Source organism: Corythoichthys intestinalis, chromosome 2 (assembly GCF_030265065.1).
Source record: "Corythoichthys intestinalis isolate RoL2023-P3 chromosome 2, ASM3026506v1, whole genome shotgun sequence".
Taxonomy (NCBI): Eukaryota; Metazoa; Chordata; class Actinopteri; order Syngnathiformes; family Syngnathidae; genus Corythoichthys; species Corythoichthys intestinalis.
In genome coordinates this window covers 25,264,164-25,278,283 of record NC_080396.1, presented here as the reverse complement: position 1 = coordinate 25,278,283, position 14,120 = coordinate 25,264,164, and the positions used below count along the sequence as shown (strand labels likewise).

At 40.3% G+C, this 14,120-nt stretch overlaps 1 protein-coding gene across 6 annotated transcripts in view; it reads left to right on the top strand.

Annotated features, from left to right (window-relative positions):
- Positions 1 to 2,848: 2,848 nt before the first annotated feature.
- Positions 2,849 to 14,120, top strand: part of LOC130910624 (microtubule-associated protein tau-like) — a 49,371-nt gene continuing 38,099 nt past the window's right edge. For 2 of the 6 annotated variants that reach the window (XM_057828159.1, XM_057828165.1), the window contains exon 1: positions 2,850 to 3,159. The gene's annotated coding sequence lies outside the window, so the exon portion shown is untranslated. Of the gene's footprint in view, positions 3,160 to 14,120 lie in introns of all 6 variants that reach the window. The other 4 variants (XM_057828152.1, XM_057828173.1, XM_057828180.1 and 1 more) reach the window with 4 other exon arrangements.

The window sequence follows — 14,120 nt, the reverse complement described above, 5'->3', positions numbered from 1 at the left end:
TGGGCGGGTTGATAATATTTGAGCTACTTTTGGCGACTTTGGAAGGAACTGTTATGATTAGTTTTAACGGATAAAATTGTATGTGTACACCAGTGTTTTTCAACCGGTGTGCCGTGAGAAATTGTCAGGTGTGCCAATTTTGTGTTCATCTAAACAGGCCCAACTTTCACACTGAGAAGGTATAAATATTGAGGAATTATTTTGTAAGTAAACGTATTGTACAGAAAGTAATTTGGAAAAATTTTGGTTTATTGTATGCCGCGAGATTTTTCCAATGTAAAAATGTGCCGTGACTCAGAAATGGTTGAAAACCACTGGTCTACACCATGAAGTTCAGCTAAGAATTACTTTATTTATATCTGGAAATTTTAGCGCCTCACACCCATGGAGCTGTGAACTGCATGTGATTTCTGATATGTTGGTACAGCACCGCCCTCTTGCGGCCGTGGTGCAGCTGTTAGCTCGAGTTGTCCTGGGACTGAAGGGTCAGTGGTTCGATTCCCGACTACGACTGCCCACTGTCGAAGTGCTTTTGGGCAAGGCATTGAACCCTAATTTGGTCCCAATGGGTTGGCAGCGCCTTCCATGGGAGCAGCACCATTGGTGTGCTAATGTAAAGCACTTTGGGCATGGTAACGATGTCGTTGAGTCCGCTAATTAATTCAGAATACAGAGCTTTAATACTCATTAACACAAGACATGACAACGGAGTTATGTTCGATGAGTGAGCAAAAGTACTCTCCATTTACCATTTAACCCTACAGACCACTCATTGAACTCAATGGCTGCCAATGACTGAACTAAACGTCCAATCCATTCGGGCTTATTTCAAATTTTAAAAGAGAATATATAAAATACAGTAAAATGATATAAAATGATATAATAATTATTGCCATTATTTAAGTTTTTTTTTTTTTTTTTTTTTTTTTTTTAAATAATCACTTGCCCTTAAAGGTCTTAAAGTGTCAAGTTTTGAAGCTGTCCGCTGTAGGGACCACTGTCCCTGAAAGGGTTAAAAAGCATCAGATGGACAGTATTTATTTACCATATCTATTTTTTTTTTTTTTTTTTTTTTTTTTACTGTCGCGGATACTGATTAGTTTGGAATCAATTCCTCGTGACAGGTGGATTTGCTTCTGCTTTTGACATCTCAGTAGGAATATTTTAGCCAGAATGGACTTTGATTCGTTTTGGGAAAATATTGTCAAAGTTGTACTATGACTGTGATTTTTATTGACAAACATGTATTTTGATGTTCAATAATAGAAAAAATATAACATTATTAGGAGTGGGAACTTTTTGGTACCTCACGATACGATACGATTTGCCGTACAAAGCTCACGATAATGATGACCTGACGATATGGGGATACAACGATTATCGATACATTGGTCAGGAAATAATTTTAGGATATTCTACAAACAACTAATAAACAGAATAACAAGCTTCTGCTGTGAATTGGAATGAGTTTATCACTAGTAGACGTCCAACCCATTTGAACTGGGAGGGTGGCAGCGAATGAACAAATGTTCCTCCCACTTCAAACGGAATGAACGTCTATGGCCGGCAGTGGCAGCCAATGCCAGGCAATGAGGTAATTCGGGGCCATTTAAGATCATTTAACTATTTATGGGTCACTTCCCATTTATTTTGAGTTACAGAACAGGAAGTGACCTGGGATTCACCTAAATGAATAGCCAGTGACTCAAACTCAACAGGAAATGACCTGTAAATGCCCTAAAATGAACAGCAAGTGACCTGTAAATGCCCCGAAAATCGGACCGAAAGACTGTTACGGCTCTGGTTTTGAATGAACGAACGTTCCCAGTTTAAATGGATTGAGCGTCGAGCACCGTCAATGGCAGCCTTAGAGTTAACTGAGACACTATTATGGTGAAGATTTTGGTAGCAACTTGTTGGTTCCTTTTTTTTTTAAACATTGACACCTTTTTAAAACAATATCTCGATTCTTGGCAGGAGCATATCAATAACCTTTTGGGATACAAAGTATCACACTATATCACCATTTCGATATTTTGTCACACCCCTAGTTATTATTGTGATTATTGAAATGGAAATATTACAATAGTTTTAACAATTCTTTTTAAAGGAACTACAGTACATCTCCTATGATGCTTATTGGCAAACCCAATGATTCCTCTACAATGTGTTCCCCAACTGTTGATTAATTTTTTGTCGAGCAATAATATATTCAGTAGATTAACTTTTTCAGGGAAACATTTTATCTTAAACGTGAGGCTGTTATTTGGGCAGGTTTTATTCAACTGGGCGGGTTTCACACAGTGATTTGGCTGGAGGTTGCATTTCTCTTCTGGCGACCCTGGTTGGCATACACAGGGGGTTAACTGATTTGTAGAGTCACACACCTCCGGTCATGCACAAGAGAGTGGAAGGAAGAAAATCCACTCAAGCGCAAGTGAGAACATGCAAACAACGTGTGGAATCCAGAAAAAAAATCATCCTAGGGTAGAAATGCAAACCCATTTTTTAATGGCAGAAAATGATTTATTGCATCAGCTGAAAAAGCATGTTCAGGCAGACGTGCAATCACTAGGTGGCAGCAGAAGTGTGCTCAAACCAGAAGGACCAACCCTTAATTTGAAAAGCAAAAACTGTTGCAACCCGTTTAATGTTCTTAAAGAATAAAGTGCTTGCCACTTGTCTTCATCTTGATCGATATTTGTGAGTACATCCAACACTGTGGTCCAGCCCTGCTTTCCTGCCTCTTTTCTTGCGCCTGCACCCTCCTCTTCCGTCACTGCCTCTTCTCTCCTTTTGTCAATCTTCCCTCAGCAACAGCCACACCCTGATGCTTTTGCACCAATTGACACCTGCTGCTTGCCTAGTCCACTAGTGCATTTCGGTTTTAATGCATGCTGTCTTAATTCTTGCTCATTTGTGCATATTAAATAGGACATTTGAATCGCTAATTTGCTAACCCGGCACGCCCTTTAGCCGAGGGCCTCTAGTTCGATCGCCTTGCCCCAGTATTGTCGCGATTACGGTAGCTCTTTTTATTTTTTTTGCAGTGGGAGGGGTCACTTGGCCCAACAACAGCGCTCATTGTCAGCTGCAGATCAAGCCTTGGTTCACCTAAACTGCGCGCCTCTTGTGCCGCACTGCTGTTCGAACCCGCAGGTAAGGAACCGAACCTTTTTAGATATTGAGCCAATTAGCAGAAGATAGCTTCAGCTTCTTTATTGCGGCGATAAAAGACAGTAAAAGTTTCGAGAATTGTCATTAAAGCGAGGAGAATAAATAATAAGAACGTTGGTGGCGTCGCTGTCCACTAATCCTGCTCGACATGCGCAGCAATGTGTTGTGGAGCTGGGAGGTTTTGAAGTTGCCTCAATGCAAAAATCATTTTTAAAAATGATTATAATGAAAGGTAGCAGTTATTCAAGTGCTTAAGCGGTTATTACTTCATGGGTGTCTCAGTTGCTATGTGCCGGTGCGCTTATTTTGCGCAGTCGCGATAGCACGTAGCCGGCCGGCGCCTTTTGTTCTGGTCCACGCCTGCTGGGTGCTGAAACCGGCGTGTTACCTGAACATCATTGCGGTAGAACCTGGGCCTCGAGGTCAAAATAAGGTTGCGCGCATTATTTGAACTGGGTTTACATTTTGGGTTTACATTTTAAGGTGGGTGGATGGGGTGAACTCATACAACCTCACCGGCCTGTCACATCCAATTGTCCTTGCAGCCATTTGCACCTATTCAACTGAAAATTCCTCTGCTTGAAGATATTTCGTCTAGCACGTGATTTGTCACATTTGCATTTTTCTAATAACCAACATGAGAACCATTATGAAGGAGACCTGAATTGTGTGTTCACTGGCAAGATGTTAAACTACGTTTTCGTTTTTTCGTCTTTGCCCACAAAAATGGTGGAAAAGTTGATTGAAATAGAAGGACAGTCATTCAAATTCACTTTCACATTCAAATTATGGGACTGTATTGTCACATTATTTGATATTCAGTGAAAGAAGGCATTCCCAGGCACAGAATGTTGGACTTGTAATCCAGCTGGCTAGTGATCATTCTTGCACGGTTCATGTCAGGGTCAACTTTACAACCGACAACAGATGACACTAAATGGTTCATATGAATATATGTATTGTGTAGTGTACATCTGGCATGGAGCGGTCCAGAAGCATTAATGCTTATATCCATGAGGGCTGTCCTGTGTGACTGTAGCTCAGGTCGCCAGGTTTCACTCACTGTATTTCTTTTTTGAGGACACGCCCCTTCTGGAGCAGATTGCGTCTAATCACCAGTGAGGTAATTAGAATGACCTCAATCACGATTTGATGGATTTTTCCCCATCACAGACAACAAGTCACAGTTGCTTTTTAGTGCATCCTCTCAGGTGCATTATGCTTCTGCGCCATCATTTTGGCTGTTACAGGGTTCAAGATTGTTCCCTCTGGTCGTCCCTTCCCTGCATTTTGCTCAAAAGGTGTCGAAAGAAAGCTGGCAGGGTGATGCGTTCCATGATTAAGGTTGGTAGGAGGCCCTAATCCACTTCATACGTCACAGGAGTGCTACATACTGACCTGCATATGGCTTCCTTAAATGCTCAAATTGACGTTCTTCCAGATTACATTCATTCAATCATCACCCAACCATTTCACAAGCCAAACTGATTGTTTAGTCAAATAAAACGCTACCAATAATTTTGACAATACACTCAACAAAGAAGTTTAGAGGTGTTTTTTTCTTACTTGGCTGTCAAAAATCCTTGAATTGTCCCATTAATTGATTGCATCAGATTCCATTCCAGCTTCCCATCGGCAGTACAGATGTGCTTAAACAGCTGTGCGAACAAGACAAGCTGGGGTTTGATGTGTTTAAGGTCATTGTTCTCGATACGACTCTTCATCAGTAGTCCAGTCGCTCCAAGAATCTTCCCCCCATGGTTCTAGCACCCTGATGCCCATGTTACCACACACCATGGGTCGGCTCGTGGGCAACCATTCAAACGAGCCGTGACAGCCGGTGTCACATTCCATTCCTCACGGACGATGCCCCTCAACAGAGAGGACACTCATCCGGGGCATTCTTCCTCGGATATTGGCATCTAATAATCTGTGCTAGGGAGATTCAGGATGACCAATTAGGAGAGTCTTTTATCTCAAAAAGACAAAGACCCACCCCCAACTGACCAGAAAATCTATTAACCTTCCCAGGGAAGCTCTCAAAATGTAGACCTTTGTACTTAATTAATCTAAAGAAAAGTGGGTGTTTTCACAAAGTCTTTCTGGGATGGCGTGCGTGTGAATGTTTGTGTGTGTGCAGCATGATGACATGTAGTTCATCTTAAATTTTGGCCCCAGAGGTTTCACACCCACAAATGCTACAGAAGAATTCTGGCAACTGTGCAGTTGACGTCTTCTGGGTAATGTTATGGCTTCCTCCCGATGCTATATATGCCCAGCTGTGTTAACTTGGCTGTGTCATACAGCTCATGTTTTTAGAACATTTTGTCCATTCCATAGTGGGTCTACAAATTCCATACTTGTCCCGAACATATTAAAGTCACTTCATAAACATCAGTTATTGTTGATTTATAAGACACAAACTTAATGTCACCCCTTTCATCTTCTGCTTTACTAATCAAAAAGCAGTTTTCTCCAACTTATTTCCATTGCTTCGCTGATCTTGTCTGTCTTATAAATATCAGAAGCAACGTTGCGAGACATCAGACTGTTGTTAACAGCTTTGAGACCCCAGCTGGCCCAACGGTTAGTGTCTCTGCGACACAACACTGGACTATTATGACTTCCAGATGTGGTGGTTAAACCACACGATTGTTTGGTCCATGTCCTCTCATGTAGCGCACGCTGGTCTGTTTTGCAGGAATGAATGAGCTCTGTTGTTGAAGCATAAGCTCCATAACTTGTTCATCAAAGCTTTATGTGTCTTTACATCTCAATGAAAGTGTGTTTTTCACTCCGTCCATTTGGGAGATGGGTTGGAATGCGATACCATTTAGGCAAGTCTCAGAAGAGTCAGAGAAAATGCACTCTCAGGGCCTGACACTTTTAAACCTCCCACTGACCAAAATGTCAGTGATGCTAGGTAGGAGTATCCAATTTAGTGGGGATAATTGGGAAACCCCCACGTATTACAACCCCTTCATACAGTAGCTCTAGCAAACCAACTGGCCATGGAGGACCAGATGCACACCAGGACAATTGATGAATGATGGTGCAGTGTGAACACAGCTGCTAAGTTGACTGTGTGCAGTACTGTCATCCTTCGCTATATTACGCTTCAGATTTTGCTTCTTCATTGTATGAGAATTTTCATATTGTACTTGCAGATTTAAAGATTTTGCTGAAAAAAATTGTTACCTACGGACTGTTACTCCAGAGCAATATGCGCAAGGAGAAACAAATGCGCACAAAAAACTGAATTTCAAAGGAAGCTATAGGGCAATTCCTATTTGAAAACCACAATTGTCGTAAAGTACACAACGTCTATGTTAAAGTAACATTTTCAACTAATTCAATGTACAGTAGTTTACCACAGTCAGATAAAAGTAGCCTGTTAGGCACAGGGCTGGTGCATTTTTAAAATCACTTTTACTAAAGCAAAGTAGCAAAACAAACTCAAGTACATATTTGCACATGACCTGCCATTTGGCACAAATCGAGTCTCTCAAGCACATATTTGCACATTACCTGCCGTTTGCCACAAATCGAGTCTCTCAGCACTGATTGGCTAATGCTAAAGCTAGTTAATAGCCAGCCAATACTTCACTCTCATTACCTGACTCCAGTACAACTTACAGGCACCGCCTTTAAAGTCATACGCCTTAGCTCACACTCGTGATACAGAATGGAATCTATCTACTGTATTAGGGATGATGCCAATCCGATCATGTGACCGGAAATCTACCCAATTTTGAGAGTGCTACAAATCAACAAAAGACACCATAAAATGGTTTGTTCTATGCAAAATCTAACACAGCCGAAACAGCGGGAGAAGACGTAAACACTGCTGGTAGGCGAATGTTATCATTAAGCTAGCGTCATGCAAGAGCGATCATTTCTGTAGTATGGAAAGGATGGAAATATTTTAAATTTGCATGTGCTTTTTAAAAATTATTTATTAATACATTGCTGAAGTATCGGGTCGGTTACCTTGTATTTGCAGATCCTCAAAATCAAGTGACACACGGGTACAAAAATGTGTGATGGGACAACCCTATACTTTATGTAAGGATGATGACACAAATAGACCAAATTATTTTTGTGTATTTCATATATCACTGGAGTGGTCTAGAACATAAAACCCCCAATAAGCCAGTTTTACTGTGTTCAGCGATGAAACTGTCTGTGACATTTCCAAGAGGAAATCAGTTGGGTGTCGGTTGTGCAAAAAATGTAAATAGCCATAATAATTATCAGAAGAATCAATAATATACTAATCAATATTAATCAAGAAGAGGCTTTGGTGCCATTTTCAAAGTTTTCATTGTAAATCTGCCTTGACCCCCCCCCCCCACCACCACCACCACCACAGTCCCAAACTGCCTCTGTTGTTTACCACTGCCCTCTGAATACTTGGAGGGCCCCTATCACCAAGGCAACCTCTGCCATGGAAACCAGCCGCTCAAAGGAATGACCCTCGTGAAGCACCACTGTTCCTCAAGCCTGCTGGCTCCTCACCTGCTCACTAGTGAGACACGGAAAACCCGAAAAACACATTTTCTCTTTGACACTTGGGAATCTCCCTATTGGGATCGGACCTTTGACCTGACACACCACAGTAATTGGCATTACTATGGTGATAATTGTCTATTTTCAAGCCTGCATATTTGGACTCTCTTCAATTCATTTTTATAAAATATTTTAACCTCTGTCAGACTATGTGACAGGACCGTGGGGTCTGGGAGTTTTTTGGATGCCTTGTGGGACTTGACAGTCTCTGCTTGCCTCTTTAGAGCTCCTCATAAATCCTGGTAGGAAAGGCAACCATTGGCATTGTTTTGCAGCATCGACAGATGTGGACAACCTCCATGGATGGACCTCTTCTCCCTTTTCCCAACTCAGTTAAAAAAAATAAATTCTAGATTCCCGGAGTTTAAATGTCTTCATACCAGAGATATTCTGCAAGTCATGTCCTGTGTCGCAATATACAACAGAACTACAGTTGGACCTGTTGGATTGTGATAGGAAATGCTGGCATAACAGATGTGCACTTCAAAGTTTGAGCAGTGACCTGATCTTATCGTTTTCCGTTGTGTCTATGGGAGCTTGATAGTCGTCATCGCCATCGCCTGTATGTAGAGTTGTTTTTGTCTGACACACAAGGGCGAACCTATGTCTGTTGCCATGTCAAAACTACCACCTTTTCACACTTTTCTTCTGCTGATATACTGTGGGATGCCAATTATTGATTTCTGTCCCACGTGAATGTCCTGTATAGTGGCAGGAGGAGAGGGACCCCCTACTAACTTTGCATGCTAATCACCTGCCATCTGCTTTCCACCCCAGGAGAAGGCTGCATGACGCCTAAGTGTCCCTCAAGGGCCAGGCAGCATGAGAGTTACCGTAACTGCCTCTCCTAGCCCTTTGGATTTCTTCCTTCTTGTTTCAACCATCTAAAGTGGTAAATCCTCCATTGCAGTGCAAAGGAGCTTGGCACAAAAGAGCCACTTTTCTGCCTGAACGGTGATCAATAAAAGCAGGCGTGATTTACACTCTACATCCCAAATGTACTTGCCCCCACTTGTATGAGTGGCACTGCTTCTACTGTGTGTGTGTAGGATTGGCAGTTTCTCTGTTACATCACTGAGTGAACTGGTACTGGAAATTACTTTTTTTAATTGTACCCATTGTTTAGATATGCTTCGTAGTAGAGGTGTGTGAAATTTCCGATTGTTTTTGATTATTCGCGATTCGGCTGTGCAAGATTCGAGAACGATTCACAAACATCCAAATTCCGATTATGGAAATATGTCAAGTAAAGCGGAACTAAAACACAGTCAGCGCGGTCTTCAGGACGCAATGAGGAACGGACTGCATTGCGTCCCGAGAGTAAACATCATGCTTGTCATTACACGGGTAATGACAATGCTCAACTCAAGGCTCTGGTTCAACTCATGCCGCTAGATAAAAAAACAATAATACCTGACTGCTGCTGACAGCCGCTACAAACAACGTCCACATCATGCTACGGTGTGTAATAGATATCATATGTATATAGAACTAGATGCAAAATGACAGACTCAATGGCGTTAGCAGCACGTGTATTGAAAACTAGATGCGAAATGACAGACTTGCCGGCATTAGTAACCAGCCGCCATCTTAAAGCGGGCCTTTGCAGCTGCTGCTCCCCGTCTGTGGAACGCCCTCCCAGACCACCTTAGAGCCCCGCAGACGGTGGATGCATTTAAAAAAGGACTAAAAACTCACCTTTTTAAAAAAGCTTATTCGAGCTAATTTTATTTGACTATCTTATTTTTAGCTGATTGGTATCTGATTTTATCTGTGTTTCTGTCTGTTTTGCTTTTATTCTTTTATTCTTAGTCTTTTTATTTATTTATTTATTTATTTATTTATTTATTTATTTATTTATTTTCTGGCAATGTGCACTTTGAGATTTGTTTTTCAAATGTAAAGTGCGTTATAAATAAAATGTATTATTATTATTATTATTATTATTATTATTAAAGCAGGAGACTTCTCTAGAAGGCTCTGTTGTAGTGAACCTAATTAACTTTTTATCTAAAATACTCCTAAATCAGCAAAATCTTTAAAACAGTTTTAAAACTTTCACATGTCTAAAGTAGACAGAAGGGAAATTATGAAATAACGGGAGCAATTTTAACAACTTTAACTGGTAATTCACAACATTAAATTAAGTGAATGTAGTTTAAAGCTGCTTATACAGAATTTGGACTTCAGTATTTTATTTACTGTTTTGAACCGTTAACTTGATACTGAAATAGTCGTTTATTTAAGCCTGAGAGACTTTTTGTACAATTTTTGTAACTAATGTACGAAACATTGAAAGCAGCTAATAGCTTGGGGGGGTTGTGGGTGTCATCAATAATTGATTTATAATCGAATCGTTGCCTCTGAATCGTAATCGAAACGTTGGGTGCCCAAAGATTCCCACCTCTACTTTGTAGTTTGGTGTACTTTAACACAAGTTAGCACTGCAGCTGTGTTTTTGTTTTAGTAGAACCACTGTCTGTGTAGTGCAGTTCTATTGTATTAAACTTTTTAGGAAATTACATTGGATTAAGGCCACAACAACTAATCAATTTAAATCCATTAATAAATTTGTTGCCAACTAATTTGATGATCGATTTTTATCCAGCAGCTATGAGCAGTCCCTTTTGGGTCCTTGTTTGTGTGTAACTTGTGGCTGCGCGTGTGCGCCATTGATTAGAACAAGAGAGAGAGAATTCACTGCTACACTTAAGTTGGGTTGCTGTATCAATATTAATGTATTACAGAGTGTCGAGAGTTAGATTGTCTTTTGTGTGATTAGATCCAGGGTGCCTCCATCAGAGGTGAGTACATAAAGCCAATTGTATTGTTTGTATCCTTTGTTGATGAGACATGACTACTTGGCACAGAGCGCTAAGCTAGTTAGTGATTATGGTAATCAGTGTCTTAAATGTCCGTTTATATTGTGTTTAGGAAAAGCACATGAGCACAAGAGAATTGTTAGTTAGTAAAGTTCTCATTTCTTTTTTTATGAAGAAACCACATACATAAACCCATTCATATAACAGCTTAGAGCAGGGGTCGGCAACCTATGACACGCGTGTCAGCACTGCCACGCGAAGGGTTAACCAGTAACATGCTAGCGCATGGCAAAAAAAAAAAAAAAAGCGGATTTTAACCTGAAATCAAGACATTTTCAGTTGCGTGCCCTGTTATTTAGGGGCTTTACGGGAGCGCCCCTCCCACACCTTCTGCCTAAAGCGTCATATCCGAGCAATAATGGATTTTTAGCGCACCTCCAGCTCTTCCTCAATTTCTCGATTCCTGCGCTCGTCGTTTTTTTTTTCCTCTGCGCGCTCAATTCAGCACACGCTACTAACGTGTCACGAAGCCAACCAATCAGAGAGCTGGCGGAAGTACACTGTGTTACCCATCTGCACTTTTGGTAATTGCTGCGCTTTGTAGTATGGATTGGCTCGTTGTCGTGAATTCGTCCGGTGCTTACTTCGGAGAGGTGGTGATGTGTATAAAAACACAGTGACGCGTTGGATGGCGTTTTGCTGGAGACTTTTATTCACAAAACAAAAACCAGCGGGGGGCACAGCCTCTTTTCATGGCGCTCTCCGCACAACTCTCTCTCAACACCTTGCTTCGCTCCCTGTCTTTTTCTCGCCCAGACGTCCACTTCTTCTTTTACGCTTAACTAGTAAGCTGGTCATATTGTAGGGGACGGCGGCCCCTTGGGGATGCCGGTAACAACTGGTTGGCTGGTTACTTCCGCTAGCTCCGTTTGTGCGTAATGCCCCGAGAGCGTTGTGTGTCGCACAACAAGTGTCAAAAGCCAGTACGAGACAAACCATGAACATTTGTGGAAAACAGGGCCAGAGATCACATTAAGGTAGGCATCTTTTATATTTGTAATATAAAATTACCGTATTGGCCCGAATATAAGACGGCCCCCTCTTTTTCAAGGCTCAAGTTTGAAAAAAGACTTTTTGAACACCAAATTAATTTTTATACAGAAAATAATTATAGTACATCCGAAACAAATGATTATAACAATATATTTGAGAGAAAAAGCATGTTAGTTTGCCTCATTCAAATCTTAATATCTCAACATTTAAATATGTAAATTAAAGTGCAATCACATTCGTAAATGAATGGCGTCTGGTTTTTGAAATGAAAATAAAACAATCTATTGTGATAAAACAGCAAAATTGCAATACCTGCATTAATCATCAAAGTGAAGTATAACTAACTGTAGTCTTGAAACAAATCTGAATAAGGAAAAACATTGCAATAAAATAATGCAAACTGGTTAAACTAAAAAGAGTAGCTGAGATCTGTCATGATAGAACATAGCTTCAATGATATCGGGCGCCATCTAGCGTCATGAATAGGTATAATGTCTAGACCGCGAATATAAGACGACCCCCTCTTTTTCAGTCATATTTCAATGCAAAAAACACCGTCTTATATTCGGGCCAGTATGGTAATTCACTGTTTAAGTTGCTAGTGAACAAGACCAAATGTAAAAGTCGGCTGTTCTGACTTAAAAGAGGCTGCTCTCTACTGTGAGTGACCTGTTCTTTTCCTGCTGGGGTGTGTGTGTGTGTGTGTGTGGGGGGGGGGGGGTGATATGTTTACATAAGATGATGCTGCTGTACAGCTGTTATTACTGTTGCACTTATTTTCAAGTTTTGATATTGTCTACAATATGTATTTATTTTTTAGTTAATTGATAAAGAATGGTAGTTATACGAATTCAATGTATGTTCATGGTTTTTTTCTTTTGAGAAAAATTACAGCTCTGTCGGATATAAAAATTCAGATGTGCGTCAATAATCTTGGTGTGGCATACTGATTGATAAGAAAATTTGAAAGTTGCACTCCACACCAAAAAGGTTGCTGACCCCTGGCTTACAGTGTCCTTTCAACACAAACTTCCATTCAAACTGTAAATTGTCATACAAGAAAGTGTGATTTGAAACTGGATTTGGATTGTATTTATGAACAACTGATTCATTACAGTCTGCCTCCTCCTTATTACAATTTTTTGTTGAGTTTAAAGAAAACAAATCAGTCATTGACACAATTTATTTCAGCGCTTTGCCCACAAGGGAAAAAAAAATCAAACAGCAGCACTTTTTTATTTGAATGAAGGGGACTTTTGTCTGATTTGTATACTGAGGAATTATTTTTGTGTTTTATACTCAGAACCTTTATTAAAAACTTTAACAAGTTTTATGTACTTAAAACGGTACAGTTCTAGATTACAGTTAAGTCAGTTTATTTTTGAAGGAAATAATCATCAATTTTGCCTTCATTGTTACTCACAACATGCCTAAAACATTTTCAAGTCAAATGGTGTAGGTAATTGACAAAAGTGTAATTTGTCTGATTAATCGATTAATTAATTGTCCAAGTAATCGATTATTAAAAAAATAATCATTAGTTGCAGCCCTACATTGGATGTAATCCTTAATGACGGTGTAAAAATCAATTTCATTACAATTATTTGCATTAACTTGCGTGCAACATATTTCAATCACATCCTTATTTAAGTACATTTATTTTAGGTTTTCCTATTTTCAAGTACATTTTGATCACCTATTGTACATGTGTCACATTATGTGCAATGTTGGAACTGTGTAAATATTACAGTAGAATGAAAAAGTTGGGGCATACCCAGGGTGCCCACAACTTTGCATGCCGCTGTATGTTCACATTGGTCTCCTATTCAAGTAGACAGCAGCATGCAAAGGCAGGGATTTGCATGCCGCTGGATAGTGGCTTACAATTCTAAAATATACATTTTAGGAATAGAATCATTCTTGTTTTAAACATATACTTGGTCTTGGGCTTCCGTTATATTTTAGCCTTGGTCATTAAGCTAGTACTTGAAGAGCGAAGTAACCACTTCTTTATGCTGAACTCGTCTTTTGTGGTCTTTACCAAAGAAACGATATAGTGAAGATTTTCTATTTAATCTCATAGTTTAAATTCACTGTGTATTTCACAAATAGAGCATACATTCAACAAGCTAATGAAGAATGATCTCACACTGGAGCCTCGTCCAAGGGCAAGAGGTCATCGTCGTCACGAAAAAGCTCAGGTCATTAAAGCGAGAAGCCACTCTGAGAAGTACTCTTAATAACTTCATCCACGACACCACCCTCTTAATGGAAAGTGGCGAGAGATTCCCAGGAAACAATCCTGATATGCCTCATCCGCCTCCACCAGCTTACCAAGCAGGCTACAGCTGTCTACTGCAGTATCACTTAGGCTAATTGCACTCACTGTTGCTGCTTCCTGTGCATATACTGTAGATAATTTGTAGTCCTTGTTTGCTGCTGGTGGCATTAAATAATTGCGCCTCAGTAGTCTACTTTTCGCAGGCAAGGTTTGCAGGT